Source organism: Pinus tabuliformis, chromosome J (genome assembly GCF_031772625.1).
Source record: "Pinus tabuliformis cultivar Carrire ecotype Pingquan chromosome J, CPIR1, whole genome shotgun sequence".
In the NCBI taxonomy this organism is placed as follows: domain Eukaryota; kingdom Viridiplantae; phylum Streptophyta; class Pinopsida; order Pinales; family Pinaceae; genus Pinus; species Pinus tabuliformis.
The window spans coordinates 1,636,491,024-1,636,518,023 of NC_142295.1; the positions used below are offsets into that span (position 1 = coordinate 1,636,491,024).

Genomic DNA, 27,000 nt, shown 5'->3' on the forward strand with positions numbered 1-27,000 from the left:
AAAGATTTTCCAAGTTTCCTAAAGGCTTCCTCAATTTGAGGATTAGGGGAAGTTTGAGCATATAATAAAATCAAGTTGGGTCAAAAAGACATCAAAGCCCAAGTGTCACTTTTTGAGATATAAAACTTGTGAGCCCTATATCCATTTAATTTGGATATTTTTTTCTATGTCTTCAAAGGTCCAAAAGGTCTAAATTAGCTAACCTTTTATGAAGACCATGTTGCATAAGATATAACCAAGAAGGGTATCAAAGTTTCCTTTACTCCAAGATTTGAGCAATGTTGTCCCCGTTCACCTACTCAAGAAACTACCTATCAACATCAAGTTCTCAAATTCCATAATCTCATGAGTTTCACTATGTCCCCAAGCAGGATGCTAATGGCCTTTGGCTTTTTCTTTATACACTTCCTGCTTTTACTAGGATTTCTTAATCCTCCTAGTCCCAAGTTTCCTTGTGTAGAGGTTCTAGAGTCAGAAGGAGAGATACCATTGATAATTTCACTAGTTAGACTCAATTCAATAAACCCTTAGGTTTAATTTTTGTTTGATAGACCTTCAACAAAGCTAGAACTCAAGTTGTTTGTCATCAATTCTAAAGGACGTGCATCAAACACATTACTAGTTTTCAGAATGATTCCATAGAAACGAGCCTAATTCTCCCACCTAATCCATTACCTAGGGTAGATGATCTCCCCGACTGTACATACCAACATCCTTTCCATGTAGGCCTTATAAGGCGATTTGGGGAGAATAAATTGTTTATTAGTGTAATTTTGAGGTAAAAAATGAGCCTCAAAACAAAAAATGTACTAACAAAATCAACTTTAAAAGAGCCAATAAGATTCAAGATGATGATGTCATCCCCAATGGTAAATATTTTGGAGGGAAAAGAAGAAAACTACTTTTCCTTGTATTTTTGTCTTATCTCCTTGTAGGTTTACTTAAATGCCAATTGTAGACACTCGTCAGGTGTAGAATTAAATTCCACATCCAACAAATACTCACTCTGCATACTTTTGAGTAGACCCACACCACATGTATTTTCATTTTTTTTATATGAGTTTATTAAAAAAACATGCAAAGTGAGTACTCATTGGATGTGGAATTTAATTATTCATCCAACGAGTGTCTACACGTGTCAATTGAGTAAACATAGAAGGAGATAAGCCGAAAATACAATAAAAAATACTTTTCCTTATTTTCCTTTTAAAATTCATAACTCTTATTTTATTATTTTCCTTAGAAGACCCATTTTAGACCTCAAAATTCCCCTAATGGCTATCATTTCAATGTGGTAGATGTCCAAATAATCAACCTAATGACTGATTTGGCACATAGCAAAATCTTCATAAGGTTTAGTGTTATCATTTCCCACGACCTCCCGTCTTGTTAAAGCAACAACCCCGAGGAGGATCTCCATAAGGTCAAACCAGATCGATTGGTTGCCCAATGGGTCATTCGAATAATCCTCTTCCATTTAGCCAAATTGGAGAGTTTGTAGCCTTTAATGCACTACTAAAAACATTATGTTGATTGATTTCCTAATTAATGCATAAATCCTTACCCAAATATCCATTCATTTGAAATTTAATAGTAGTTGCATGGAAGAAGGAACAAAAGGTAGCTAATGGTGTAGGTCATGAGATCTCGATTATTTCTAGTTGATCTTTGGACAAGACTTGCACCTTCTACTAGTGCCAACTTTGCCTCCTCCAAACATTCTTAATTTTCAACAGGGTATAATGATTGTTGTAGGTATTTCTCCTATCAACATCCTCAAATATTTCGTTTTACAATTTTAAATCCATGTTTGGTCCCATAATCTCATTATGTTGAATCATAGCGATCACTTAGATGGGCCACAAACTTACCTTCACCTCCCATAGAGCTCCATCCTCACCTTAGCCTCTTGTAGACCTCCATCTTGCTTCCCACGGATCTTTGTCTTCACCTTCTCCTTTTGCATATCTTTATCTCTCAACATCCATCCTACAAACCTAGATGACAGCCTCCTTGATCTATCCTCTACAACCTAAATGACACCCTCCTTAATTTTTTGCTCGTATGAAAACCCTAAACTCACATCTGCATTGAATCATTACTCTTATGGTAAAACCTAAACTAAAAACCTATTATAATATATTCTAAAAAATAAAATTAAAACGAAAATCAAATATTTTATCAATAATATCTCTGCAAATTGGTTTCAAACAATGAGTTGACTATCTTGTTTATCCAACCATTGAAGTTGTTTCAGAGTGCAAAATATTCTCAACGGTACATAGCAATCCGAATAGCATGGCAGGCGGCCTAATGTTAGTTGCACCAATTACATTACTGAGGACATTACAGGCTATTTACATTTCTAAGGAGATTAGACGCTATTTTCTCACAATGCCTGCCCGTAAACAATTAAACGAGTAATTTGTGATAACAATTCAACATTCATCACATAATTTGGTAGTACGAGTGCACAGGGCTCGTGTGAAAGTTCGCTATGTCGCACGCATGATCATCCTTTCCCTGGATCGCTCATAAAATGCATTGTACACCTTTATATTGTTCATTCTGGAGGATCCACCACTTGAATTTTATTTGGGGAGTAGGCATTGTCTACCCACGCCACAAATTCGCACGGAACTTAGATTTCTTGCCTGAATTTGGTAAAAATTTTTTAAAAAGAATCAGGATGCTGTAGTGTCTGAATGATTATCAAAAACTAACCCGACACCCAAAATGATCTTAAAAAATTTCCAAATTTTATTATAATTTTACCAAAATTTCCATTATTTTCGGAACTAGGTGTTGGATACCTATAGTAATAGGTTTCATATTTCATGATTGATTATTGAAAATCCAAATAGGCTCTGCTTTGTTAGCACAAAGATCCCATATTTCCAGGTAATCAGAGGTGTGTGAAATTACTTCAGATATTGAGGACCTTATTACATTTTTGTGGATGATTCAACAGTCTAATCTGGATCATGCCATGTTTCAATTTTGAGTTGTAGAATAGAGAAAGAAGTCTGTCCAAACAGCTTAATCTTGGCAGACAAGTAGTTCAGGTAGAGAAACAAAGGTTCCCAAAAGCCTAATCTGGGACCTTGGAAGAGATAAGGGTAGAAGCAGATAGAGTAAAACAAGGAAAAAGCCAAAGAAAAGAAAAGGCACTTGAGGGTTGCAAGTCTAAGTGCCCCTCCAAGAAGAAACTAAAAAATGTTAGGTGAAATAGTTGGGTAGGCAGTTGTGGTTGCAGAAAGGACAGGTTCACCATTACATAGTTGTCAAAGATATTTTGCCAAGGCAATGGACATATCAGCAAAAAAGGTGGTGAATTTCATGGATTCACAGCAGAAAGCATCACTAACTTCACTTCTTCCCCCTTACTCCATCATTAACATCCCCTTTCTCAAAGATTCCCCTCCTTCACTTTACTAACTCCTAATTCTACTATTTAACTCCCTTATTCTACCCCTTGCCCTAATAGTAATAACACTAAGGTGTATAAAGCCCTAAATGTTATATATTCCCTCCCCTAGGCATAATAGCCGAGAAATCTGCAAAGAGGGATCATAGTGGCATCTGGCCACCATGGTGAACCTATCTCTGATACTCTCCCTTTGCTGCAGATCATTTCCCCTCAAAAAATACCTTTGCATGGGTATAAACCCCTCTCTAAACCCCTCTAGCCCACAAACCCTCCGCAAACCTTATAAAAGGCAAAATCCCGCCTTCAGCATGCCCCCAAATGCAAGCGCGGGTGGTCAGAGGTTGAAACATTTGAAAACCTTGTCAAAAAACCCATAAACGTTAAATTTTTCCGCCGCCCTATCCGCCGTGCACCTTACACCTCCGCCAGCCGTCGGATCAAGCCCTCCAGATCCGACGGCCCACCACAATATCGGAACGCCGTCCACGTCCGCGCGTTAACTCCCGAGAACATGACGTTGCGCCTCGTCATGCCTCTGCCACGCGTCGCCCGTTAGACCGTCTCGGAGCTCCCTCTGACACCCTGGGCACCGTACTCTAACCGCCCCGAGAAACCGTGACGGTTAGAGCCTTAACCATGACCGTCACGGTTTCACCTCCGCCCGTCCCAGTTGACCTGTCTGCCACGTCTCGTACCCGCCTCCACCACGCGTCCAGCTCACCGCTGACTGGACTGCCACCTCACCCCCGTTGACCTGTCGTCTTCCGCCACGTCCTCCCCGATGACGTCAGCTGACGTCACATCACCGTGACCCACCAATGACGTCATGCTGACGTCATCATAAAAAAAAAAAAGCGCCAAATGGGTAAAAATCTCATATTAACCAAATTTCACGCGTTCTTTCACCATTTCATTGTTATTGTCTGCTGAACTCTCTGTTTAACCGTTTCTGCCCGGATTTCCGCCAACCTGTAAATTCAACAAAGGCGACCACTCCAGCAACTGCAGTACACCTTGTCACGACTTCTGCACGTCAAGTTACAGGTATTTACCCTACCCTGCCCTCCATTCGACCTGCATTCTGCTCTAAACTGCTCACAGGCATAATAGGACCGTAAAACAGATTTTTTCACCGCTAAAACCGGGTTATACCTCCACCATTGTCTCTGTGAAGTCCAAAAATTCCCTGCAGAGTTGTGACAAACTGCAATTCATCTGAAAACCCCTCGTCCTGCGTTTTCTCGGCTAAATGCCCCGCTGAATACCTCTGAATTACTACCAGGAGCTAAATTGGGCCCCAAAAGAGTCTCTGTAACCAATTACCAGCAGTATTTCAATTTCTAGCTGGTAAATTCCCCTCTGACAGTTCAGAAAATCAAGTTTTTACCACAGAGGGCAATCTGCAGTCTGTCTTTGCCAACTCACTTGTCAAATTGCATTAGTTTATCCCTTCACAAGCTATGGAGACTCCCATTGCTCTCAATATTAAGCCTATCAATGCCCCCCACCAAGAATTAGCATGGAAACCCCTGGGAGACATGGATTACCAGATGTTGGACTGGTTTCCTATGGGAACTAAGTATAATATCCAGATGTTAAATGAACTAAGAGCCCAGCACATGAGTGGAGCAGATATCCTGGGAATTTGGGAATCAAATTTGCCCATATACAACCTTCCCCAAGTTAATCCCATGCCAGAGCTTATCTACAGTTGCCAAGAGTGCTATGACCCCAGCCAAAGGGCAGTCATTAGCCCCACAGGCCTAGTCCTGTTTCAGATCACTCCAGAGAGTATAAATCAGATGCTGCATTTTCATACAGCCAAGAAATTGACCCCTCTTTCCATGCAAGATTTGATAAAGAGAGGAAATAACCTGTCTAATGACCAGATTGTGAAGATTAACCAGCTATTTGTCACACCTAGCTCTGAAGCAGTCAGAACCCCTCCCATTGGGTACCAATACCTGAATGAGTTGGGCAGGATGATGGTGGACTTGATTGGATATGTCCTGGGATTCAGAGGACTGGAAGATGTAGATGACAGCATATTGGCCATGCTGTCCATATTTGCCCCGGGTAAGCCTCCAGCTATCCACTATGATTATGCAACTTATATAGCTGAGAAGATTCATGACCAGTTCATGAACTTGAAGAGGGAGAGGCTGTTCAGATATACCTCCTACATATATCATCTGTTCTTGTTCAACCAGCCAGCTGCCTTCTCTGTCCCTTTGAGGTCACTCAACGCCCAAGGAACCCCAAGATCAGTTGTTTTTTGGACCCCTGTGTTCCATCGTACCTCACTATCACCTTATACATACTGTGAGTTTATTGATTTATTTGTTCATCCAGCCCTAACAGTGCTGCAAGGTGCCCCTCCTCCTAGACTGACCGATGACATGAAAAGAATTCTTCATTTGAACAAGCTTTACAACATCGGCAACTGGTACTTCTACCAGAATCACACAGTCATTAGGGTGTATGGATGTGAATTAAATCCATTTAGGCTGCCAAGGTACGTTCCCATGAGACTGTTTGCCTTAGAATATTTCAGGCAATTTGGGAACTCAGATTACCTACACTTTCAGAGTAAAAACAAGAAATCACGGTTGAAAGTGAGAAATCAGCTAGGTCCCTTCTTATACAACAGGAAGGAAGAAGGCTGGAAAGAGGCAGACAGGATCCTGGAAGGACTCCAGTTGAAAACTAGTTTTGAGTGGATTCCATATGACCCTAACCACTCTATTTCCCTCGGGAGGATCAGGTATAAGTTAGGCAACTATGCTCATGCCAGATTACCTGAAATTGAAAAATATGCAAATGCACCAGATTGGGAAGAGGGCACATTAGTAGAGCAAATGACTAATGAAGAAATACTTGAGCAAGAGGCTAGAAATGTCCAAAAACAAGCTGACTTGGAAACTTGTGGACAGGTGCCTATTTCCTACAGGAGGCAAATTGGGGCAGCCACCACAACACCAGCAACACAACAGCGAACTGCCGAGCAGACAACCCAAGCAGCAAGCAAGGACAAAGGCAAACAGGTGGAACAACCACCTATATTAACAGAAGAACAGGTTGACACCTTGCTACAGCAGCAAGAAGAAATGGAAGAACGGGAGTTGGGGCAGCAACAAGATAAACCACAAACTAGTGGGCAGCAGCCATTACAGCAAAATAAAGAGACAGATTTGCCCGGATCTACAGAACAGCAGCCCCAAACAGAGTTGTCTCCAAGAACAGACATCAATGTGGACAGCTCAGTCCTCCAAACACCTCAGAAGGAGGACTTAACCAGAAAGAGAGAGAGAGAGACTCCCCAGACTTCATCCTTGATCAGAGGAGAGAAGAGACAAAGATTGAATGACTCCCAAGAGGAGGACATAGCAGTAAGGCAGGCCATGGGCATGGGCCCACCCAGTGGAGAACTCTCGGCCAGCTCATCTCAAAGAGGACCAGATATGACAATGGGAGGAGAGGTCAGCTCTTCTGGCCGGCATAGAGAGGGGCACTCAAGTATAAAGCAGCAGTTCATCGAAATCAAGAGAAGGAGTGATCCCATAAAAGTGCAACTCTATGATCACTTGTTAAAACTAGCCCCCAGCAACCAGCAGAGACTAATGTCTGCTTTTGATGTGAGTGAGGGCAAAATGATAATGAGCCATTTTATGCCCACAACTCTACATCCTCAGTCCACCTCAGACTATTTAAGAACCAACATGGAGGTTCTGGCTAAAGATATTCACCCCATGGATAAGATAGAGTTACACAAACAAACGGGTGAAATGGTGTATGCCTCCCTGGCAGATGAGACACTGGAAAATTACAAGTTAAAGAGCAGCCTAGACAATACATCATCCCAGCTAGAATTGGAACGAGCATCCTCACAGGCCAAGGACAACAGGATCAAATCCTTGGAGGAGGTAATCATAGATATTGGACATGATCCCAAGGATGTCAAAGGCATCCAAGAACTGCTGAAAATAAGGGATGCAGACATGGCAGCCCTAAGAAAGAAAATCAAACTCCCGGCCACCATCCATCCACAAACAGATGAAGTTGCCCAGCAACGGCAAGAAAAAGATACCACAGACCTGCTGGTATCCTTATACAAAGAGCTGGTTAGGACTCAAGACCAGCTAGGACAAACTGAAACTGCAAAGGCAGCACTACAGGAAGCACTGAAGCAAAGAGAAGAGGGCCATCCCTCCCAGCCTCCTCCTGTGATAATAAATCTTGAGGAAGTCCCTCCAAAGACTGCTCCTCCTCCTCAGCAAACAGAAGCTACAGCACCAACTACAGCGCCATCCACAGCAGCAACAACTACAACATCAGAACAGGCTGCTAGTCTAGACATGCAAAAGCTGCAAGCAGAGATCCGAGCTATGGAAGCTCAAATGAAAGAGCTGGATGGGCTCAAACAGAACTTGGCTAATGTTAATGAGAAATTTGATAAAAGCAAACAAAATGAGGCAGCCAAGGAGAGAGAGGTGAAAACCCTTAAGAGAAGGATTGCTGAGCTGGAAAAAGAGCTTGCACTGGAAAGGGTGACAGCTGATATGAAAGCAGTGTTGTGGAGCAACATTGGGAGATCCATTGCCAAACAGTGGCAATACATTGAAACCATGGATGAACAAATGGTGCTCATCACCAAAGCAAACAAGGAAATACAGAGAGCAAGGGCAAGCCTTGGGCACATGCCAGAAGCAGCTACCAGGATGATCAATATCCTGAATTACAAAACCAGCACTCAATTGGCTAGCATGGGAATCAACAACAGGACAGAAACGATTGCCATAGCCAAGAGAGTTGTTACATTGAGAAACTTGATTGGAACCTTGGAAAGAAGGACACAGGACATGCAGACAGAAATTAACAGGTTCCTGGAGAAGTTTGTAACACTGCAGAACAGAGGCCTCCCCAACATTTTGAGCAGCGTGGGAAGACTGCTCACCCTGGACAACTATAACAAGAGAATTGATGCACATGCAGTAGCAGAGATTGCAAAACCTCCCAGCACTTCAAAGGACACAGGGCCAGCCACAGGGCAAATGATGTATGACAGAGTGGAGAACCTGTTTTTTCTCATGAATGAGATAGAGCATCTGTTTGATACACCACCCAATTTCTTCAAGTTCACAGAAGCAGATGAGACTCTAGGGGCAATTTTGGCACATCAACTGCCCACACAGGATGTCTGGAGGCATTTGACCCAGACAATTTTAACGGGACAGAACCAATAGCGCAAAGGGAAAGAAGCAGGTACATACAGTGACAATTTTGGGAATTAATACCCACAGGAAAAGGCAGAGGCTGAGCCAACTCGGCCAGACCAGTCACTCGCCACCAGCAGCAGTCAAAGTCACAGCTGACAGGTCCGAGACATAGTGTACCAGCCTACAGTCGGGTTTTCTATGCATTAACTCCAAATATTCAGACCGACTTAGCTATTCTTATAAAGCTAAATATCTTCTGACAGAGCATTAAAATGCCTGTACTGTGTATTAAATGTGTAATAAATTTTCGACATAATATCTTAAAGAGTTGGTGAGAATGTAAAGACTGAGATAACGCAGAACTCAGATATTTCTGTAGACCACCGCTAGTATATATAGACCCTTCACAGATGCTGAAGGGGTTGCTGGAATTTTCTCTTGGATAACTTCCATCTGCTGTAATATTTTCAGAGAATTAATACAAAGGAGGAATGGAACTTCCAGAAGTTTGGTGTATTTGATGTCTTGTGGTGAAGGATGCCTGTTACAGGATTCCATGGGTGTTGCATAAAACTATAAGTATTCTCAAATCTCTTATCGTGTCCGTTTTGAGTCTTTTGTTCTCTTTGTCGTTCTAATGTTTTACACTTGATAGCAAGGTGAAAGGATAGTACCAGGATTTAACCATGTTTACCCTGGACTCAAACTGAGCTATTATAAATGTTTTCCTCTTATACAGTAACAGAATTGTAATTCTTAAATGCTGCAATTCAAGACTGTGTTTTTTATTGTAACAGTCATTCTCTGGGATTCAACTTTGCCCCTAAGACCTCTGTTTTCTCTTCTTAAAGCTATCTGTTGGGAACACATAGATAAATAGTGGAAATTCTTAAATGCTTTCACTATTCGTGCTACCTGTTTCCAGTCTTTTAATCAAAAATCTGTTCTATTAAACTCCCAAATGGCCCTGTAAGTCCCATCTTTCATCTCAAAACTTCAAACACATACAGCTACAGACTCCATTGCCCAATGGTACTCAACTTCTCAGAAAACTACTTCACTAGAACCTAAAAGGAATTTCACCAACCAAACATAAACAAAACACAGTGCATAATAGCTAGCCTAAAACCCTACAACAAACAGTTACAAATCATAAAGAGAGAGCCCTCTCTGATCACTGTTAGGCTAGAAGCAGTGATCCAAAGATTGGTTAGTGGTTACCCCGGCCGTATTCCCTTGGGAGTCATAGGGAACAACCTGGGTGTTAACATAATTGGCGACTCCGCTGGGGACAAAGACTATTCAATCACTATCTATCTTCCAAAGCTTTCATCAAGCCTGAAGCTAGCCAAGACATCTTAGGACTGTTTCTCAGTCTTAAGGAAGAGCTAACTAGGGAAACTTATCCTGGCCTTGAAACATATATAGTCATTCCAGAGTTCTTATTTAGCCCTTGTAAATACTAAACTTCTGTATAAAGTTCTGAAAGAACACTTGGAAGCTGGCTCCTAAAAGAAACCCAAGGCATACTAGGGCACATCCTGACCCTGATCAGCCTATCATTGTTAATAATCCAAACATCATCACAAAAAACATAAGGAAACAGCACAAGCAGGAGAGGCCTGCTGATCCAGTCATAAGTTTAGACCAACCTATCCTCATACCAACTCCTTGTAAAGTCCTTTTCCGTTCCACACCTAATTCCCCTAGTTCATCATCAACACCTCAAAGTCCTCCTCTCCCATCTTCACCTTCTGCACATAATCTTTCAATCAATTTCCCTCTTGTTACCCCTGTTATACCTGTGATACCAGCTGGTCCATTTGTCCCTATTAACCCTATAAATCCCATAAATATGGCTAACAGATATGCACCTCTGCAGATACCAGCCAATGCTCCAGCTCTACCCCATGACTACCAAACCAGACTCTCATTTTTTGATTCCCATGGCCCTTTGACAGCCATCCAGCATGCTAAAAAGATGCAAGACCACTTTGAGACCTATGAAATTGATGATGATAGTGTCAGGATGAGAATTTTTGTCCAAAGCCTAACTGGGGATGTCAGAACTTGGTTTAGATCCTTGAATGCAAATTCCATTGCAACCTCTGAAGTTCTATACCAGGAATTTACCAACAGATGGGAGAAAAAGAGAGATCCACACCATATACTGGGTGAATATAACACTATTAAAAGAGGTCCCCAAGAAACGGTGTTGGAATATTGTGCTAGGTTTAACAACATATACAATGCTATTCCCCAGAACTTAAGGCCCCCTCCTGATTTAGCCCTTTATAACTTCCCTGATGGTTTTGACTCTGATATGGCCTATCAGTTGAGAGAAAGAGACCCTCCAACCCTTGCAGAAGCCCAAAGAGTTGCAGTCACTGTAGAGGCCAACCTAATTGCCAAAAGAAACAGGGCAAAGCTGGAAAAGAAGGTTGGTTTCAAAGAAGAGCCCTCGGGTTTCGATCAAAAGTTGGATGCAATACTAAACAGCATGAAAAGACTAGGTGAAAGAGTGGAATCAGTAGAAAGAAAGTCATCATGGGAAGCACCACAAAACAATACTCCTAGAAACCCAAATTTTAGGAGAACACAGAACCCCAATATAGGAAAAACAGGTGCTGACCAAGATATCAGACCACCTTTTCAAGAAAATTATGCAGAAACTTCCTCGGCTAATCAACTCAATGAAGATCCAGAGATCAATTTAATAGGTCTGGATGGTAAAAGCCATGTGTTCCTAACACAAGAAGACCATGATGAGGATGAGAACAAAACATTCCAAACACAATCAGGAGAATCCTTTGACTTTAAGCAAGGATATGATACTGCTGTCTATGAAGTCCATAAGCAGTACAAACTAAGAAGTCGGACTATAAATGCAAATCAGCCTGAAAAGGTAAAGGAGAAACAGCAATCTAAAGAAGCCTCAGTCACTGAACCTAATGACAAAACAAACTTGCCTGCAAAGGAAGTAGTGGTTGAGGAGGTCACTGAATTTCTGTCCACACCACAAGAGCCCACTGCAACATCATCCTCTCACCCAAATCCGAACATCACCCCTCAAGACATGGACATGGGGGGCAGGTTCCAAAATCAAGATGAAATCCGACAAGAAGTTTCATTGAACAAGAAAAGGACTGCTGTCCGTGACCCTAAAATTCAGGTGGATAAACCCTTTGACCTAGGAACAGAGGTTGGCAAGTTAAAGATAGCAATTCCCCTTTTAGAGCTAGCCAAGCATGACATATATAAGCAACAGATCAAGAAATCCCTTCAGCTCACCAACAACAAAGATGATGTAAATGTGCTAGATGACACTCCAGAATTACTGTTTGGTCCAGAGGTAGATGGAAAAACAGTAGTCACAGGGGTTTTACCTTTTTATGTCAGCTTACACGTTCATGATAAAATACTGCACAATGCAATGTTTGACTCAGGTGCATCTCACAACCTCATGCCAAAAGCAGTCATGGAAAGATTAAATTTGGATATAACAAGACCATACAAAGACCTGTTTTCTTTTGATTCTAGTCAAGTAAAATGCTTGGGCCTGATTAAGGATTTATGTGTGTCCCTGGTTCAATTTCCCAACAAAACCATTTTAATGGATGTTGTTGTTGCCGATATCCCACCCAAATATGGAATGCTCTTATCAAGATCATGGGGAGCCAAGCTCCAAGGCTCCCTGCAATTAGACATGTCATATGCAACCATCTCTGTCTTTGGGCAACCCAAGAGACTTTATAGGGAAACACTCATGAAATACATGGTCAGCAGTGAAGAAAAGCCTCAAAATTTTCCAATATATGCTGTCCATTCGGACATAGACTCCTTCATCCTTTTCAATGACAGCACAAATTCCTTAAGCAATAACATCAAGACCGAGACACCCATACAAAAACAAAACATCCATCAAACAAGTGGCACCTGCCAAAATTTAATCAGCCCAACAATACCCATTCACCCTCCTTCAGTTGTAAAAAATTGTCAAATAAATGATGAAATTATCCTAGGAGACAAATGGGAAAAGAAACCTCAACTCATGCTCACATGGCCATCCCATGAGAAGAATTTAAGATTCCCTGACCAGCAAGATAGTCTGTGGGTCCTAGAGTTTGATGGCTCAGTTAACAAGTTAGGGGCAGGAGCTGGAGTATGGATACATAACAAAGAGAAAGCCTGTGCACAAGGCAGGGCATATAGACTGAACTTTAAATGCACTAACAACATGGCAGAATATGAAGCTCTGCTACTAGGTCTCAAGATTGCTAAATCATTACAAGCACATAGCCTCTCAATCATGGGGGACTCTGATCTAGTAATTCAACAAGTAAAAGGGGATTTTGTCACCAATGACAAAAGATTAAGGTCCTACAGGTCTGCTGTAATTGAAATACTAGAAACTTTCTCCGAGTCTGTTCTCACAAAGATTCCAAGGGGCCACAATCTCCATGCTCACAGCTTGGCAACATTTGCCAGCACCTTCAAATTCCCACTACAACCCAACAATTGTTTCACAGCAGAAGTCAAATATAGGCCTTCTATTCCAAACAATGTCAAAGAATGGCAAGTATTTGAGAATGATAGGCAAATAAACAACTTTTTAACTTTGCAACAAGAGTTTACAGGATTAAATATTGACCTTGAGACAGCAAGTCAATCTCAAATTGTTGATGGAGCAAGTCAATCACAATTACAGTTTCAACAATCTGCTCACCCAATGTCACTTAGGACAGCAAAACAACTACTCAGCCCAACCATTTTCAACAATGAAAACATTCAACAAATTAAACAAATGGACTGTGAAGAGATGAGTAACATTGAAACTGAAATCATACAACTCAAAGACAATTTCCTCCCAGTGGGCCTTACCCCATTAGAGGATATTTTTGACTCAAATGACATCCCTAGGAAGCCAAAGATGCAGCCATTAGATGCAAGAGTTGAAGAATGTAATATTGGCACTATGGAAAAGCCTAAGATAGTCAAGCTGTCCGCCTCTTTGCCCCCCGATCAAAAGCCCAAATATGTTGATCTCTTTAAAGAATTCCAAGATGTCTTTGCCTGGGGTTATGAAGACTTGAAGTCTTATGACACATCTGTCATCCAGCATACCATCCCTCTCAAGCCTAATCAAAAACCATTCAAACAGAAATTGAGAAGGATCAATCCTGTGCTCCTTCCTTCCATTGAAAAAGAGTTGCATAAAATGTTCAAGGCTGGTATTATAGCACCAATCAGATTCTCGGAATGGATTTCAAATTTAGTCCCTACCAGAAAGAAAACTGGTGAAATCAGACTTTGTGTAGACTTAAGGAATCTGAATCAAGTTTCACTCAAAGACAACTATCCCTTACCCAAAATGGACCACATCCTTCAAAGAGTAGTAGGAGCCTCAAGAATATCATTGTTGGATGGCTTCTCAGGCTTCAATCAAATTTTAGTGCACCCAGATGATCAAGACAAAACTGCATTTACTACCCCATGGGGAACTTTCAAGTATGTGAAAATGCCATTTGGATTGAAAAATGCAGGGGCAACATTTCAAAGAGCAATGGACATTGCTTTTGCAAAAGAAATTCATGATTTCTTGGTCATTTACTTAGATGATCTTACACCCTTCTCAAAATCTGACCAAGAACATTTGAAACATTTAAGACAGATTTTCATAACATGCAGAAAATATGGCATCTCCTTAAACCCCAAGAAGTCTTTATTCGGTTTGGAAGAAGGGAAACTTCTAGGACACATCATTTCGAAAGATGGCATAAGAATTGATCCAGATAGGATACAAGCGATCCTACAAATGCCTCACCCTAGGAGTGTCAAAGAGTTGCAAGGATTCTTAGGAAAACTCAATTTTTTAAGAAGGTTCATCCCAAATTTAGCAGAATTGATCAGACTGCTAAACAATATGCTAAAGAAAGATTCAAAGGTTAAGTGGACTATGGAAGCAAAGCAAGCCTTTGAAAGCATAAAACTGGCTTTAACCCAAACCCCGGTATTAACTAATCCTCAGTTTGACAAAGACTTTATTATTTTTTCTTTTGCCTCCCAGCATACTATTGCTGCTGTTTTATTGCAGAAAGATGATCAAGGGAATGAAAAGCCCATTGCCTTCTTCAGCAGAGCTCTTAGAGATGCTCCTTTGAAATACCAAATAATGGAAAAACAAGCCTATGCATTAATCAAAGCGATCAAAGATTTTAGGATCTATATCCTTTACTCTCATGTTGTGGCTTATGTACCAAGTCCTATTGTCAAAGACATTCTCACCCAAGAAAACTTAGAGGGTAGAAGAGGAAAATGGATTGCAAACATACTTGAATTTGACATTGAAATAAAGCCTACAAAGTTAATAAAAGGGCAAGGTTTGGCTAAGTTAATGACAGAATCAAATTTCCAAGCCTTAGATATCAACCAACTGGACAGTGAAACAGAGCTGGCGACTCCAAAGATCAATGTAGCCTTTGAACAATCTCCATGGTACTCTGATATCTGTTATGTGTTACAAAACCTGTGTGCTCCCCCAGGACTGTCCAGAACTAAGTCTAGGTTCCTAAAAATGAAAACATCCAAATTTTGTGTGTTAGATGAGAATCTACTCTGGAAAAACCATGAAGGTATTTTGCTGCACTGTCTTCTTGAGAATGAAACTGATAAAATTATGCAAGAATTCCATGCTGGAGACTGTGGTGGACATTTGTACTGGAAGTCCACTGTGGACAAAATATTAAGGGCCGGTTATTACTGGCCCACCATGTTCTCAGATGTGAAGAAATTCACAACATCATGCCACAAGTGCCAGCTGTTTGAAGGCAGAAGACAGTTGCTGCCACTTCCTTTGAGGCCCATTTCAACAGAAAGACCTTTTCAACAATGGGGCTTGGATTTCATTGGAGAGATTCATCCCTCATCTTCAGGACAACACAGATGGATTTTGACTGCAACAGACTACTTCACCAAGTGGATTGAAGCTGCCCCATGCAGACAAGCAAATGACTCAGTGATCATTCAATTTCTAGAAAACAATATACTGGCTAGATTTGGCTGCCCAGAAAAGATAATAACAGACAATGCTGCTGCCTTCAAATCCAAGAAAATGATAAATTTCTGTCATAAGTTTCACATCACTTTGGGCCATTCTACAGCTTACTATCCTCAGGGAAATGGTCTTGCTGAATCATCAAACAAAAGCTTGATAAACATCATAAAGAAAGTATTGGAAGAGAACAAAAAGAACTGGCACAAGAAACTAGTAAATGCTTTATGGGCAGATAGATTAACCACCAAAAGATCAATTGGTACCAGCCCATATGAGTTGGTCTATGGATTAGAGGCCAGATTTCCTTCATCACTAGGGGTGCCAGTTATGAAACTTCTACAAGAAAGTCAAGCAGAGCCAAATGATATGCAAAGAAGGATCAACCAGATAATCTGTTTACAGCAGACCAGAGAACAAGTTTTCAGCAGAGTGCAAATATTACAAGAAAAACTGAAAAAGGCCTTTGACAGAAGAACCAAAGCAGAAGATTTCAATATGGGAGACAAAGTTCTAAAGTGGGATGCAAGAAGAGAAGAGAAAGGGAAACATGGGAAGTTTGATTCTTTATGGAAAGGACCATTTGCTGTCCAAGCAGTGCAAGGTAATAACACTTATTTCCTTAAAAGTTTGACTGTAACTGAACTGGATGAAGGTCCTGTCAATGGCAGGATGCTGAAGCACTATTATGATGGTCCACTATGATAAGGATCCAAAGGTTCATTGTATATATTCAGGCCTATATATGTTTTCTATTTTTAGTTTGTAAGAAGAGGTTTTCCAAGTGCTGCACCTAGCAGCAACAGGCACATAGAACCAGAGGTTCCCATCAAAAAGCACACAATTTTGACAGGTTACATGTATCAGAGCTCAAAGATTAAGATGGACATTCAAGGAACAAGGCAATCTGACCTGCTGTTCTTGGTCTTTCAAAAGAAAAACCATCCCCATGTGGAGCCACTGTTGGATACCTATAGTAATAGGTTTCATATTTCATGATTGATTATTGAAAATCCAAATAGGCTCTGCTTTGTTAGCACAAAGATCCCATATTTCCAGGTAATCAGAGGTGTGTGAAATTACTTCAGATATTGAGGACCTTATTACATTTTTGTGGATGATTCAACAGTCTAATCTGGATCATGCCATGTTTCAATTTTGAGTTGTAGAATAGAGAAAGAAGTCTGTCCAAACAGCTTAATCTTGGCAGACAAGTAGTTCAGGTAGAGAAACAAAGGTTCCCAAAAGCCTAATCTGGGACCTTGGAAGAGATAAGGGTAGAAGCAGATAGAGTAAAACAAGGAAAAAGCCAAAGAAAAGAAAAGGCACTTGAGGGTTGCAAGTCTAAGTGCCCCTCCAAGAAGAAACTAAAAAATGTTAGGTGAAATAGTTGGGTAGGCAGTTGTGGTTGCAGAAAGGACAGGTTCACCATTACATAGTTGTCAAAGATATTTTGCCAAGGCAATGGACATATCAGCAAAAAAGGTGGTGAATTTCATGGATTCACAGCAGAAAGCATCACTAACTTCACTTCTTCCCCCTTACTCCATCATTAACATCCCCTTTCTCAAAGATTCCCCTCCTTCACTTTACTAACTCCTAATTCTACTATTTAACTCCCTTATTCTACCCCTTGCCCTAATAGTAATAACACTAAGGTGTATAAAGCCCTAAATGTTATATATTCCCTCCCCTAGGCATAATAGCCGAGAAATCTGCAAAGAGGGATCATAGTGGCATCTGGCCACCATGGTGAACCTATCTCTGATACTCTCCCTTTGCTGCAGATCATTTCCCCTCAAAAAATACCTTTGCATGGGTATAAACCCCTCTCTAAACCCCTCTAGCCCACAAACCCTCCGCAAACCTTATAAAAGGCAAAATCCCGCCTTCAGCATGCCCCCAAATGCAAGCGCGGGTGGTCAGAGGTTGAAACATTTGAAAACCTTGTCAAAAAACCCATAAACGTTAAATTTTTCCGCCGCCCTATCTGCCGTGCACCTTACACCTCCGCCAGCCGTCGGATCAAGCCCTCCAGATCCGACGGCCCACCACAATATCGGAACGCCGTCCACGTCCGCGCGTTAACTCCCGAGAACATGACGTTGCGCCTCGTCATGCCTCTGCCACGCGTCGCCCGTTAGACCGTCTCGGAGCTCCCTCTGACACCCTGGGCACCGTACTCTAACCGCCCCGAGAAACCGTGACGGTTAGAGCCTTAACCATGACCGTCACGGTTTCACCTCCACCCGTCCAGTTGACCTGTCTGCCACGTCTCGTACCCGCCTCCACCACGCGTCCAACTCACCGCTGACTGGACTGCCACCTCACCCCCGTTGACCTGTCGTCTTCCGCCACGTCCTCCCCGATGACGTCAGCTGACGTCACATCACCGTGACCCACCAATGACGTCATGCTGACGTCATCATAAAAAAAAAAAGCGCCAAATGGGTAAAAATCTCATATTAACCAAATTTCACGCGTTTTTTCACCATTTCATTGTTATTGTCTGCTGAACTCTCTGTTTAACCGTTTCTGCCCGGATTTCCGCCAACCTGTAAATTCAACAAAGGCGACCACTCCAGCAACTGCAGTACACCTTGTCACGACTTCTGCACGTCAAGTTACAGGTATTTACCCTACCCTGCCCTCCATTCGACCTGCATTCTGCTCTAAACTGCTCACAGGCATAATAGGACCGTAAAACAGATTTTTTCACCGCTAAAACCGAGTTATACCTCCACCATTGTCTCTGTGAAGTCCAAAAATTCCCTGCAGAGTTGTGACAAACTGCAATTCATCTGAAAACCCCTCGTCCTGCGTTTTCTCGGCTAAATGCCCCGCTGAATACCTCTGAATTACTACCAGGAGCTAAATTGGGCCCCAAAAGAGTCTCTGTAACCAATTACCAGCAGTATTTCAATTTCTAGCTGGTAAATTCCCCTCTGACAGTTCAGAAAATCAAGTTTTTACCACAGAGGGCAATCTGCAGTCTGTCTTTGCCAACTCACTTGTCAAATTGCATTAGTTTATCCCTTCACAAGCTATGGAGACTCCCATTGCTCTCAATATTAAGCCTATCAATGCCCCCCACCAAGAATTAGCATGGAAACCCCTGGGAGACATGGATTACCAGATGTTGGACTGGTTTCCTATGGGAACTAAGTATAATATCCAGATGTTAAATGAACTAAGAGCCCAGCACATGAGTGGAGCAGATATCCTGGGAATTTGGGAATCAAATTTGCCCATATACAACCTTCCCCAAGTTAATCCCATGCCAGAGCTTATCTACAGTTGCCAAGAGTGCTATGACCCCAGCCAAAGGGCAGTCATTAGCCCCACAGGCCTAGTCCTGTTTCAGATCACTCCAGAGAGTATAAATCAGATGCTGCATTTTCATACAGCCAAGAAATTGACCCCTCTTTCCATGCAAGATTTGATAAAGAGAGGAAATAACCTGTCTAATGACCAGATTGTGAAGATTAACCAGCTATTTGTCACACCTAGCTCTGAAGCAGTCAGAACCCCTCCCATTGGGTACCAATACCTGAATGAGTTGGGCAGGATGATGGTGGACTTGATTGGATATGTCCTGGGATTCAGAGGACTGGAAGATGTAGATGACAGCATATTGGCCATGCTGTCCATATTTGCCCCGGGTAAGCCTCCAGCTATCCACTATGATTATGCAACTTATATAGCTGAGAAGATTCATGACCAGTTCATGAACTTGAAGAGGGAGAGGCTGTTCAGATATACCTCCTACATATATCATCTGTTCTTGTTCAACCAGCCAGCTGCCTTCTCTGTCCCTTTGAGGTCACTCAACGCCCAAGGAACCCCAAGATCAGTTGTTTTTTGGACCCCTGTGTTCCATCGTACCTCACTATCACCTTATACATACTGTGAGTTTATTGATTTATTTGTTCATCCAGCCCTAACAGTGCTGCAAGGTGCCCCTCCTCCTAGACTGACCGATGACATGAAAAGAATTCTTCATTTGAACAAGCTTTACAACATCGGCAACTGGTACTTCTACCAGAATCACACAGTCATTAGGGTGTATGGATGTGAATTAAATCCATTTAGGCTGCCAAGGTACGTTCCCATGAGACTGTTTGCCTTAGAATATTTCAGGCAATTTGGGAACTCAGATTACCTACACTTTCAGAGTAAAAACAAGAAATCACAGTTGAAAGTGAGAAATCAGCTAGGTCCCTTCTTATACAACAGGAAGGAAGAAGGCTGGAAAGAGGCAGACAGGATCCTGGAAGGACTCCAGTTGAAAACTAGTTTTGAGTGGATTCCATATGACCCTAACCACTCTATTTCCCTCAGGAGGATCAGGTATAAGTTAGGCAACTATGCTCATGCCAGATTACCTGAAATTGAAAAATATGCAAATGCACCAGATTGGGAAGAGGGCACATTAGTAGAGCAAATGACTAATGAAGAAATACTTGAGCAAGAGGCTAGAAATGTCCAAAAACAAGCTGACTTGGAAACTTGTGGACAGGTGCCTATTTCCTACAGGAGGCAAATTGGGGCAGCCACCACAACACCAGCAACACAACAGCGAACTGCCGAGCAGACAACCCAAGCAGCAAGCAAGGACAAAGGCAAACAGGTGGAACAACCACCTATATTAACAGAAGAACAGGTTGACACCTTGCTACAGCAGCAAGAAGAAATGGAAGAACGGGAGTTGGGGCAGCAACAAGATAAACCACAAACTAGTGGGCAGCAGCCATTACAGCAAAATAAAGAGACAGATTTGCCCGGATCTACAGAACAGCAGCCCCAAACAGAGTTGTCTCCAAGAACAGACATCAATGTGGACAGCTCAGTCCTCCAAACACCTCAGAAGGAGGACTTAACCAGAAAGAGAGAGAGAGAGACTCCCCAGACTTCATCCTTGATCAGAGGAGAGAAGAGACAAAGATTGAATGACTCCCAAGAGGAGGACATAGCAGTAAGGCAGGCCATGGGCATGGGCCCACCCAGTGGAGAACTCTCGGCCAGCTCATCTCAAAGAGGACCAGATATGACAATGGGAGGAGAGGTCAGCTCTTCTGGCCGGCATAGAGAGGGGCACTCAAGTATAAAGCAGCAGTTCATCGAAATCAAGAGAAGGAGTGATCCCATAAAAGTGCAACTCTATGATCACTTGTTAAAACTAGCCCCCAGCAACCAGCAGAGACTAATGTCTGCTTTTGATGTGAGTGAGGGCAAAATGATAATGAGCCATTTTATGCCCACAACTCTACATCCTCAGTCCACCTCAGACTATTTAAGAACCAACATGGAGGTTCTGGCTAAAGATATTCACCCCATGGATAAGATAGAGTTACACAAACAAACGGGTGAAATGGTGTATGCCTCCCTGGCAGATGAGACACTGGAAAATTACAAGTTAAAGAGCAGCCTAGACAATACATCATCCCAGCTAGAATTGGAACGAGCATCCTCACAGGCCAAGGACAACAGGATCAAATCCTTGGAGGAGGTAATCATAGATATTGGACATGATCCCAAGGATGTCAAAGGCATCCAAGAACTGCTGAAAATAAGGGATGCAGACATGGCAGCCCTAAGAAAGAAAATCAAACTCCCGGCCACCATCCATCCACAAACAGATGAAGTTGCCCAGCAACGGCAAGAAAAAGATACCACAGACCTGCTGGTATCCTTATACAAAGAGCTGGTTAGGACTCAAGACCAGCTAGGACAAACTGAAACTGCAAAGGCAGCACTACAGGAAGCACTGAAGCAAAGAGAAGAGGGCCATCCCTCCCAGCCTCCTCCTGTGATAATAAATCTTGAGGAAGTCCCTCCAAAGACTGCTCCTCCTCCTCAGCAAACAGAAGCTACAGCACCAACTACAGCGCCATCCACAGCAGCAACAACTACAACATCAGAACAGGCTGCTAGTCTAGACATGCAAAAGCTGCAAGCAGAGATCCGAGCTATGGAAGCTCAAATGAAAGAGCTGGATGGGCTCAAACAGAACTTGGCTAATGTTAATGAGAAATTTGATAAAAGCAAACAAAATGAGGCAGCCAAGGAGAGAGAGGTGAAAACCCTTAAGAGAAGGATTGCTGAGCTGGAAAAAGAGCTTGCACTGGAAAGGGTGACAGCTGATATGAAAGCAGTGTTGTGGAGCAACATTGGGAGATCCATTGCCAAACAGTGGCAATACATTGAAACCATGGATGAACAAATGGTGCTCATCACCAAAGCAAACAAGGAAATACAGAGAGCAAGGGCAAGCCTTGGGCACATGCCAGAAGCAGCTACCAGGATGATCAATATCCTGAATTACAAAACCAGCACTCAATTGGCTAGCATGGGAATCAACAACAGGACAGAAACGATTGCCATAGCCAAGAGAGTTGTTACATTGAGAAACTTGATTGGAACCTTGGAAAGAAGGACACAGGACATGCAGACAGAAATTAACAGGTTCCTGGAGAAGTTTGTAACACTGCAGAACAGAGGCCTCCCCAACATTTTGAGCAGCGTGGGAAGACTGCTCACCCTGGACAACTATAACAAGAGAATTGATGCACATGCAGTAGCAGAGATTGCAAAACCTCCCAGCACTTCAAAGGACACAGGGCCAGCCACAGGGCAAATGATGTATGACAGAGTGGAGAACCTGTTTTTTCTCATGAATGAGATAGAGCATCTGTTTGATACACCACCCAATTTCTTCAAGTTCACAGAAGCAGATGAGACTCTAGGGGCAATTTTGGCACATCAACTGCCCACACAGGATGTCTGGAGGCATTTGACCCAGACAATTTTAACGGGACAGAACCAATAGCGCAAAGGGAAAGAAGCAGGTACATACAGTGACAATTTTTGGAATTAATACCCACAGGAAAAGGCAGAGGCTGAGCCAACTCGGCCAGACCAGTCACTCGCCACCAGCAGCAGTCAAAGTCACAGCTGACAGGTCCGAGACATAGTGTACCAGCCTACAGTCGGGTTTTCTATGCATTAACTCCAAATATTCAGACCGACTTAGCTATTCTTATAAAGCTAAATATCTTCTGACAGAGCATTAAAATGCCTGTACTGTGTATTAAATGTGTAATAAATTTTCGACATAATATCTTAAAGAGTTGGTGAGAATGTAAAGACTGAGATAACGCAGAACTCAGATATTTCTGTAGACCACCGCTAGTATATATAGACCCTTCACAGATGCTGAAGGGGTTGCTGGAATTTTCTCTTGGATAACTTCCATCTGCTGTAATATTTTCAGAGAATTAATACAAAGGAGGAATGGAACTTCCAGAAGTTTGGTGTATTTGATGTCTTGTGGTGAAGGATGCCTGTTACAGGATTCCATGGGTGTTGCATAAAACTATAAGTATTCTCAAATCTCTTATCGTGTCCGTTTTGAGTCTTTTGTTCTCTTTGTCGTTCTAATGTTTTACACTTGATAGCAAGGTGAAAGGATAGTACCAGGATTTAACCATGTTTACCCTGGACTCAAACTGAGCTATTATAAATGTTTTCCTCTTATACAGTAACAGAATTGTAATTCTTAAATGCTGCAATTCAAGACTGTGTTTTTTATTGTAACAGTCATTCTCTGGGATTCAACTTTGCCCCTAAGACCTCTGTTTTCTCTTCTTAAAGCTATCTGTTGGGAACACATAGATAAATAGTGGAAATTCTTAAATGCTTTCACTATTCGTGCTACCTGTTTCCAGTCTTTTAATCAAAAATCTGTTCTATTAAACTCCCAAATGGCCCTGTAAGTCCCATCTTTCATCTCAAAACTTCAAACACATACAGCTACAGACTCCATTGCCCAATGGTACTCAACTTCTCAGAAAACTACTTCACTAGAACCTAAAAGGAATTTCACCAACCAAACATAAACAAAACACAGTGCATAATAGCTAGCCTAAAACCCTACAACAAACAGTTACAAATCATAAAGAGAGAGCCCTCTCTGATCACTGTTAGGCTAGAAGCAGTGATCCAAAGATTGGTTAGTGGTTACCCCGGCCGTATTCCCTTGGGAGTCATAGGGAACAACCTGGGTGTTAACACTAGGTTTTTAGAATACGCGATTTCATTTTATTTTGTCCAAGTCACTATTCTCTCTACTGGCTTTTATCCTTCTCCCTTGAATTATCGCTAGAAGGCGGGTTAAAATGCCAGTGAAAGGAGTACGCTGCCTAGACTCTGAAAACTTTGGATTTTCATGGATTTCGCGCATAACAAGAGTACCTTGGTCAGATGTTAAGAGTACGAGGCTGAGAGGTATGGAAGCTGACATTTTTCTCAGACGAATGAACTGAAAATTCTAAGAGATGCAGAATGTAGCTGGAGTGCCACGATATTTATCACTATGGCGCCAGATGTTTTCAACCGTTTGCTTAAAAAGCTCCTTTAATATTGGCATGGCTTCAGAGAGATGCCCAAATGAGTTCAGCTGTGAAATCAACGAGCATGTTGCCAACCTATGTGATGATGGGCAATTGAAGAAAGCGATGGATATTTTGAATAAATTGGGCATCACCGCAAACTTCAATGCATATGCTCCTTTGTTGCATGGTTGCGCTAAAATAAAAGCATTGGGAGAGGGAAAGCTGGTTCATGCCCATATGATCATAACAGGGTTTAACCCCAATTTTTTCGTTGAAAATCATCTCCTTAACATGTACGCCAAATGCGGAGAATTAGCGGATGCGCGCCAAGTGCTTGAAAAAATGCCTGTGCGAAACGTAGTTTCATGGACTGCCGTGATTTCGGGCTATGAGCAGCAGGGCATGAGCGAAGAAGCTCTTTCATTGTTTAGTGAAATGCATCGGGTAAGTGCCGAGCCGAACCAGTTTACTCTTGGAAGTGTTTGTAGTGCATGCGCCAACTTAGCAGCTATTCAACAGGGAAGGCAGATCCATGCTAACTCTATCAAAACTGGATTTGACCAGCATATTTTTGTAGGAAATGTTCTTGTTACAATGTATTATAGATGCGGGTATTTAGATGATGCACGCCAAGTGTTTGACAAAATGCCTCAACAAAATCTGATATCAACTAATGCAATGATTGCAGGGTACGAACGGCAAGGTTATGGAAGAGAAGCCCTTGAACTCTTCTGCCGAATATTAGGATACGGCATGGTACCCGATCGCAGCACTCTGGCTAGTGTGCTCAGTTCCTGCAGCGGCCTAGAAATGCTGGAGCAGGGAAGGCAGATCCATGCTGTCGTTATCAAAACTGAGTTTGATTCAGAGGTCATTGTGGGGAGTGCCCTTGTTGACATGTATGCAAAATGTGGAAATGTGGAAGATGCCCTCAACGTGTTTGATAAAATGCCTGTGAGAGATGTGGTTTCATGGACTGGGGTGATCGCAATTTATGCTCAGCAAGGACATATTGAAGCCCTGAAACTGTTTATGCAACTAAGACAGACAGATACGAAACCTGATCGGTTTACCTTCTCTATTATTCTTAAGGCATGTGCCAGTCTAGCAACTCTTGAACAAGGTAAGCTCATTCATTCTCAAATCATTAGGACTGGGTTGGAGTTGGATGTCATTGTAGGGAATGCCCTTATTCACATGTATGCCAAATGCGGGAGCATAGAAGATGCATTGCAAGTCTTTAACTGCATGACTAGACGAGATGTTATATCATGGAATGCGATGATTAAAGGTTATGCCCAGCATGGTCATGGTAAAGAAGCCCTCCAACTCTTTGAGCAAATGCAATGCCAAGAGATGAAGCCAGATGAGTTTACCTTTATTGGAGTCCTTTCTTCATGCAGCCATGTGGGATTAGTGGATGAAGGTCTCCTTTACTTTGAATCGATGAGTCGAGATTATGGAATTGCACCACAATCTGATCACTATGCATGCGTTGTTGACCTTCTTGGTCGTGCTGGGCATCTGGATGAGGCAGAGGATCTGGTCAGCAAGATGCCTGTTGAACCTGATGCTGTTGTATGGGGTTCCTTGCTTGGTGCTTCTAGAATTCACGGCAATATGGAAATAGGAAAACGTGCTGCAGAATGTCTTCTTCGGTTGGAACCACAGCACCCTGGAGCCTATGTGCTACTCTCAAACATCTTTTCAGCTGCTGGCCGCTGGGATGAGGCAGCAGAGGTTCGGAAAATGATGAATGACAAAGGGGTGAAAAAGGAGCCAGGTCTCAGTTGGATTGAAGTCAACAACAAGATACACACATTTGTTGCAAGGGATATGTCACATCCACAAACTGAAGAAATTTACGCAAAATTGGAGGAATTGACAGCTTATTTAAAGGAGTTAGGTTATGTGCCTCATACAAACTTTGTATTGCATGATCTGGAGGAGGAGCATAAAGAAAGCCACCTACACCACCACAGCGAGAAGCTTGCTGTTGTTTTTGGTCTTATCAGCACAATTCCAGGTACCACCATTAGAGTCATCAAGAACCTTCGTGTTTGTGGTGACTGCCACATAGCCATTAAGTTTATTTCAAAGGTTGTTACACGAGAAATAGTTGTGAGGGATGCGAATCGCTTTCATCACTTCAAGGATGGTCTTTGTACTTGTGGAGATTATTGGTAATTATAATTATCAAGGGGAATAGGTCATGATGATTTAAGTAACATATACCTTTAGCTTTTGTTTGGGGAATAGCCGTGATTTTGGCTTTCCAATGAATTTAATATTCAGATCTGTGGTGTAAAGATATTCTAATTTTAATTGCTTCACATACCTTGTGGTAGTTTGTATAGCACAGGCCGCAACCACGCTGACCAATCCTGATTGCGGTAGGATTTGACACTGTTCTTGAATGTGAGCTGCCCATAGCTTTAAGCAGTTGATCCGATCCCCTACGCAAAATTTAAAACCCCATAGCTTCATCTTGCCTTCCATTCCTTTACCTGTAAACACACACGCATTACAAACAGCATAATGTCTGTCTTGGTTTTCAGGCTTACAGGTTGTTCTCATTTTTCTCTTGGTTTGATTCTTGTTGATGTAAAGTTCGCTGCCAATTGTCAAACAATAGAATCCTTCAAGTTCACTCTATGTTTGCCACTATTCTGCAGTTCCAAATTCCTAATCGATAGCCCTTAGTTATCACAATTAATCTTAGTAGCAAAAGGAATATTAACTCGAGTTAAGAATGAAGAATGAATGTTGGTATACGAAAGCCCACATAAAAGTTGAATTGCAGCACAAAATTAAATGCAGAGGAATAATGAAAAACAATTTAACAAAGAAGCATACAAACAAGACAGAATTTATGTGGTACAATCCAAATAGTGTATCAAGCAAACATTC

The 27,000-nt window shown here is 42.1% G+C and overlaps 1 pseudogene across 1 annotated transcript; it reads left to right on the forward strand.

The window, feature by feature from the left end:
• The first annotated feature begins 2,663 nt into the window (after positions 1 to 2,663).
• Positions 2,664 to 26,384, forward strand: LOC149233780 (putative pentatricopeptide repeat-containing protein At3g13770, mitochondrial pseudogene; annotated as a pseudogene). Its single transcript, XR_016248247.1, has 2 exons — positions 2,664 to 2,802; positions 23,774 to 26,384. The product of XR_016248247.1 is annotated as a putative pentatricopeptide repeat-containing protein At3g13770, mitochondrial pseudogene (transcript).
• The last annotated feature ends 616 nt before the right edge of the window (positions 26,385 to 27,000 follow it).